We start from the raw sequence: 6,511 nt of genomic DNA, 5'->3' as shown, positions 1-6,511 counted from the left end.
CCATGGGGATGCTGCAATGGTTTGTAAGTGTGAAAAGCGGTCATGAGTCCCTTTTTTCAGTTCTTTTGCAGCTTGGAAGGGTCACTAAAAGAATGGTTGTTAAGTTGAGGACTATTTGTATGATGTTTGGGCTCTCTCTCTCTGTGTCTGTCTCTCTCTGTCTGTCTCTGTCTTTCTGTGTGTGTCTCTCTGTGTCTGCCTCTGTGTTTCTGTCTGTGTGTATGTCTCTGTCTCTCTGTGTGTGTCTTTGTCTCTGTGTGTCTGTCTTTCTGTGTCTCTGTCTTTCTGTGTGTCTCTGTGTGTGTGTCTTTCTCTGTGTCTGTCTCTCTGTGTCTTTCTGTGTGTGTGTGTCTGTCTCTGTGTGTCTTTCTGTGTCTCTTTCTATGTGTCTGTCTCTGTGTGTCTGTCTTTCTGTGTGTCTGTGTCTGTGTCTTTCTCTGTGTGTCTCTGTCTCTCTGTGTCTGTCTTTCTGTGTGTGTGTCTGTCTCTGTGTGTCTGTCTTTCTGTGTCTCTTTCTGTGTGTGTCTGTCTTTCTGTGTGTCTCTGTGTGTGTGTCTTTCTCTGTGTGTCTGTCTCTCTGTGTCTGTCTTTCTGTGTGTGTGTGTCTGTCTCTGTGTGTCTGTCTTTCTGTGTCTCTTTCTGTGTGTGTCTCTGTCTCTGTGTGTCTGTCTTTCTGTGTCTCTGTCTTTCTGTGTGTGTGTCTCTGTGTGTCTCTTTCTGTGTGTGTGTCTCTCTCTCTGTCTCTCTGTCTCTGTGTGTGTCTGTCTCTCTCTGTGTGTCTCTGTCTGTCTGTCTGTCTGTCTCTCTCTGTGTTAACAGAATGTTCCAACAGGTGTAACTGTTATTATTTCCCGTGTGTCTCATCCAGCTCTTTCAACTCCCCAGGGAATATTTACACCACCAGCTGGCTAAAAATAATTTGGGTTGCTCAAAATTACAGCCTTGCACGGCAGGTAGGAAATCTTGTGACTTGTATGGAGGCTGGTCAGCAACCCGAGGACGGAAAACCTTGTTTCACCTGGAAATAACCTGTTTGTTCATCCTCCCCCATTTTTCCGGGCAGGATATGCCTACATTCCTTTTTTTCTTTCTTCCTTTCTTCTCCTTCAAAATGATTTTCCTGTCAACTTGAGATGTACAGAAACGTGACCAGCAGATTCCACGCTGGTCCTGTTTCTATCAGATATGTCCCTGGCTGATGTGAAATACCAGATCTTAGCATAAACATTTTTTTTTTATGAATGCAACTTGTATTTCAGTCAAGAGTTAATTTCGTTTTCGCTTTTCCTCTGGAGATTTTGCTGATTTATTCATATCTCCACCTGTATTTCTTTTTTTATAAGGAACTTGATGGCAACTATATCTAATGCTATTTCTTTCTATTTTCTCCACATCAAAAACCCTGTGAGACGAATTGGGCTGAGAGTAAGGGACTGGACCAAGATCCCCCCAGCTGGCTTTCATGCCTAAAATGGGACTAGAACTCACCATCTCCTGGTTAATGGAGCAAAGTCACCCCGTTAGTTTTCATATCTAAGATGGGACTAGAACTCACCATCCCCTGGTTAACGGAGCAATGTCACCCAGTTAGTTTTCATATCTAAGGTGGGACTAGAACTCACCATCTCCTGATGATTGGCTCAAAGACACCCAGGTAGCTTTCATGCTTAGGGCAGGATTAGAACTCCTAGTTTCCTGGTGATTGGCTCAGTCATCTAGCTGGCTTGTCATGCCTAACGCAGGACTAGAAATCACTGTCTCCCAGTTTCTAACCTGGTGCCTTAACCATGAGATCAAATTGGCTTTTTAGATTTCTTGCTTTGGTTTAGGCAACTTGATGTGCAGTTCCCAAATGCTATTTGCAAGGATAACTGGTCATAATCCGGTTCAGCTGGACATTCTAGAAGTTCACTGCAGATACACAAGACGTTAGAAAAGCCGTCACAGTTGTGATGAAAATATTGTTTTGGTTTTGAAAGTTCCAAAGATTTCCCGCCAAGCTGGAATGTGCCAAGCCAATGTGCCTTTTTCCTCCACTGTATGTCTTGATGGCCATCTGTACAAAAGAGCCAGCTTCTGAACAATGGTCCTCCAGATGTTGCCAAACTACACCTCCATCTGCTCTTGACTTTGTTTTGGGTTTCTGGAAGAGGTGGTGGACCACCATCTTCCTGTCCCCCGTTCCCCAAATAGCTTTACTCAAAGCATTTGGGCATTGTCTAGAATGGAGCTGACGGCCAACATTTGTCCATTACTGGTGAAAAACAGCTACAGAATCCTTGTTAACATTAAGAAACTTGAGAATGTTTGTCCTACAGTTAGGACATCATAAAGCAGGGGTCCCCAAACCCCTGGTCTGCAGCTCACTATCGGGCCTTGAGCAGTTTGGAACCGGGCTGCGGAAGTGGTGGGTGAATATGGCTGCACATCCCCAATTGCACGAGCAGTGGGCGAGCACATGCACTTCATTTACACGCAGGATGGAGACGCGTGCCCGCTGCTCGTGCAAATGGAGCTATGTGCGTGCCCGCCACTCGCATGGACCCATCCTCTCTACTGCCCCTGCCGGCCCGTTAAGGCGGAAGGATTGAGGAATTCTGTCATAAAGGATCCGTTTCTAAAAGTGGATTTCAAGCACAAGAGGCTGGGCCTCTCCACGCTTAGTTTTTCATCTGGATTCTCTATATTTGGCTTTAAGGATAGCCTTTGTCTGTTTGTGGAATACGTACAGGTCAAAAAGGTGAATTCTTCAGCCAGGATAGATATCTCTAGGTACCAGGGAAGGTGAAGGAGAAAAGAGGTAAACAGGGTAGAAATAGAATTTGTTAGCGTAAGCATTGGACTCAACCTGCACAGCATCTTCTAATGGCTTCCCTCCAGAAGTTGTGGGCGCTCCATCACTGGAGGTTTTTAAGAAGAGACTGGACAGCCATTTGTCCAGAATGGTATAGGACAGTGATGGCGAACCTTTTAGAGACCGAGTGCCCAAACTGCAACCCAAAACCCACTTATGCGTAGTCGGGTGTCGGGTGGGTGTGGACCATTGGCTGGGTGTGGCCCATTGGGTGAGCGTGGCGGCAGTGGTAATGGCACTAAAAAGTTCAATCAATCAATCAATTCCAACTTTGCAAGATCTCTTTTTCCCCGTGAGAAGTTGAAATTGACTGATTGATTGAATCTTTTTTTTTTTTGCACATGGCGGTGGAGGCCTAAAGCGAAAAGGTTTTATAAAACCCAGCTGAAGGCCTAGGACTGGGGCGACGGTGCGCCCGCCCACAGAAAGGGCTCTGAGTGCCGCCTCTGGCACCCGTGCCATAGCTTCGCCACCACTGGTATAGGGTCTCCTGTTTGAGCAGGGGGATGGACTAGAAAACCTCCAAGGTCCCTTTCAATGCTGATATTCTGTATTCTATATTAAATTATCTTTAATTAGTCTTTTACTGACAAAGAAATGGCATTTTGGATATGCCTAGAGATAGATTCACCAGGAAAAGGAAAACAAGATCTACAACAGTGGTTCTCAACCTGTGGGTTGGGACCCCATTTGGGATCGAACGACCATTTCACGGGGGTCGCCAGACAACACAGTCCACCATTTTTCCCCCCCTTTTCCTTAGCTGTGCTACTCCCTTTTATTCTATTGGCTTTTGAAAGCCAATAGAATAGACTCTCTTGAATAGAGTCTAATTCTATTGGCTTTCAAAAGCCAATAGGAATTGTCCAGGCTGTCTCTGCCCTGCTGAGCCCGCCAAAAGTCCCATTCTGCAAACGGTGCTGTACCAGTTGAGTAGTCCTCGACTTACGACCGGTTGAGTAGTCCTCGACTTACGACCGGTTGGGGGTCGCGGCATTAAAAAGGTTGAGAACCACTGATCTATAAAGAAGACAGGAAGATGCCCAGATGCCACTAGGAACCTTTTTGCTTTCAATCAGGCACCTGGGCATCTTCCCTTCTTGCTTACTTAGCTGCAATTCGAATATTTCATTTAAAATGTTTTATAGTCGTTTCCTTGCAGAACAGTAATTCCCTGGTTCTTTTTCTTCCTCTCATCTGTTTCGAGAATCTTAACTGATGAGCCAAACAATGCCGCTCAAAAATAAAGAGCAGGATATGAGCGGAGCTGGGAAAAGCCCATCTCTGCAAAAAGTTAATTTGGTTATGCCTGCGTGGACTTGGTGCTGATGCCCGGGGAACATGGAACAGAGTGTCCCAGATAAGGCGCTGCTGTCCCGTGGCATTGGGAGCCCTTCGTCCTGCAACATTTTGCTGTGGGTGTTAAATGGAAGCAATAAGAAGTGCAAAAGAATGTTTGAAGAGCAAATAGCAATAGCGCTTAGATTTCTACATTGCTTCACAGTGCTTTGCAGCCCTCTAAACGGTTTAGAGCAGTGATGGCGAACCTTTTAGAGACTGAGTGCCCAAACTGCAACCCAAAACCCACTTATGCATCGTCGAATGCCGGGTGGGTGTGGCCCATTGGGTGGGCATGGCTGCGGTGGCTGTGGTGGTAACGGCAGACTGGGTGGGACTAAAAAGTTCAATCAATCAGTTCCAACTTTGCAGGATCTTTTTTTTCCCCGCGAGAAGTTGAAATTGACTGATTGAACCTTTTTTTTTTTTGCACACGGCGGCGGAGGCCTAAAGCAAAAAGGTTTTATAAAACCCAGCTGAAGGCCTAGGACTGGGGTGACGGCGCGCGTGCCCACAGAGGGGGCTCAGAGTGCTGCCTCTGGCACCCGTGCCATAGGTTCGCCACCACAGGTTAAGAGTCAGCATTTTGCCCCCAATAATCTGGGTACTCTTTTTACCGACCTCGGAAGGATGGAGGCTGAGTCAACCTTGAGCTGGTCAGGATTGAACTCCTGATGGGGCAGAGTTTATCTGCAATACTGCATTGTAACAATTGCACCACTATGGCTTGCTTGCTTGCTTCTCTCTCTCCTCTTCCTTCCTTCCCTTCCCTTCCCTCCCTCCCTCCCAAGCAATAGCACTTAAACTTAGATACCACTTCACAATGTTTTACATCCCTCTCTAACCGGTTTAGAGTCAGCCTCTTACCCCCAACCATCTGGGTCATCATTTTACCGACCTCAGAAGGATGGAAGGCTGAGTCAACCTTGATCTGGTCAGGATTGAACTCCTGGCAGTGGGCAGAGTTTACCTATAACACTGCATTGTAACAACGGTGCCACTATGGCTGGCTTCCTTCCTTCCTTCCTTCCTTCCTTCCTTCCTTCCTTCCTTCCTTCCTTCCTTCCTTCCTTCCTTCGCAATAGTACAGGGGTAGGCAACCTTGCGTCTTTTGACTCGTGGACTTCAACTCTCATAATTCTGGAAGTCCACAAGTCTTAAAAGAGCCAAGGTTGCCTACTCCTGCAACAGTACTTAGACTTATATACCGCTTCACGGTGCTTTACAGCCCTCTCTATCCCCTCAGCCTATTGCCCCCCAACAATCAGGGTCCTCATTTTACCGACCTCGGAAGGATGGAAGGCTGAGCCAACCGTGAGCTGGTCAGGATCGAACTCCTGGCAGTGAGCAGTGAATTAGCCTGCAATAAGGCACTCTAACCCCTGCGCCACCACGGCTCTTAAATACAGGTAGTCTTTGATTTACGCCCGTGATTGGGATCAGAATTTCCATTGCTGAGCACAGGTCGTTAAGTGAACCGTGCCCTGTTTTATGACCTCCCCCCCCCCCGGCCCCATGATTTAAGTGATCCACTGCATTGCTTGTCAGAAGTCGAGGGGAAAGGTCACAAGCAGTAATCACGTGATCTTGGAATGCTGCAAACATCGCAATTAACGTGTCGGTTATCAAGCCCGACGTTTGATTAGGTGACCCTGGTGGGAGGCTGCAAGTCATGTGAGCATGGGCCATCATTTTTTCCAATGCCATTATGACTTTGGTCACTAAACGAATGGTTGTTAAGTGGAGGATTACCCGTAAAGGCCACTGGGTCCACAATTTCTGGTGCTCAGCAAGACAGTTGCACAGCGAGTTGCGCTTGACGTTACGGTCTTTTTACCATGATTATTGCTAAAAGCCATGATGCGGTGCAGCTCTTTGCCGATTAATAGATCCATTGTCATAGAAATGGCTAGTTTATATTATTATGCGAAAGCAAAAAGTCGAGCTTTGATGCTATTATCTTATTCTACTGCACCCCAGAGAGTCGGAAGTCAATGCCTTTTCTTTCTTTTTTTTCTCCTTGTCCCACACGTTTCTCCTTTCCCTTTTTCCTCCCTTACTTTTCTATTTTCTTCTGTATTTTATATTATAAACTAATAAGCAAAACATGTTGAAAAAAGCCTGACTCAGCCTTCCATCCTTCCGAGGTGGGTAAAACGAGGATCCAGATTGTTGGGGGCAAAATGCTGACTCTGTAAACTGCTTAGAGGGGGCTGTAAAGCACTGTGAAGCGGTATATAAGTCTAAATGCTATTGCTGTTGCTGTCTGTCCATCCGTATCCATCCATCCATCCATCCATGGTGGCACAGTGGTTAGAA

Source organism: Crotalus tigris, unplaced genomic scaffold, assembly GCF_016545835.1.
Source record: "Crotalus tigris isolate CLP2741 ecotype Arizona unplaced genomic scaffold, ASM1654583v1 scf7180000018301.7375997, whole genome shotgun sequence".
NCBI classification, from domain to species: domain Eukaryota; kingdom Metazoa; phylum Chordata; class Lepidosauria; order Squamata; family Viperidae; genus Crotalus; species Crotalus tigris.
The sequence above is the reverse complement of the archived record's forward strand: the minus strand, read 5'-3'. Positions refer to the sequence as shown.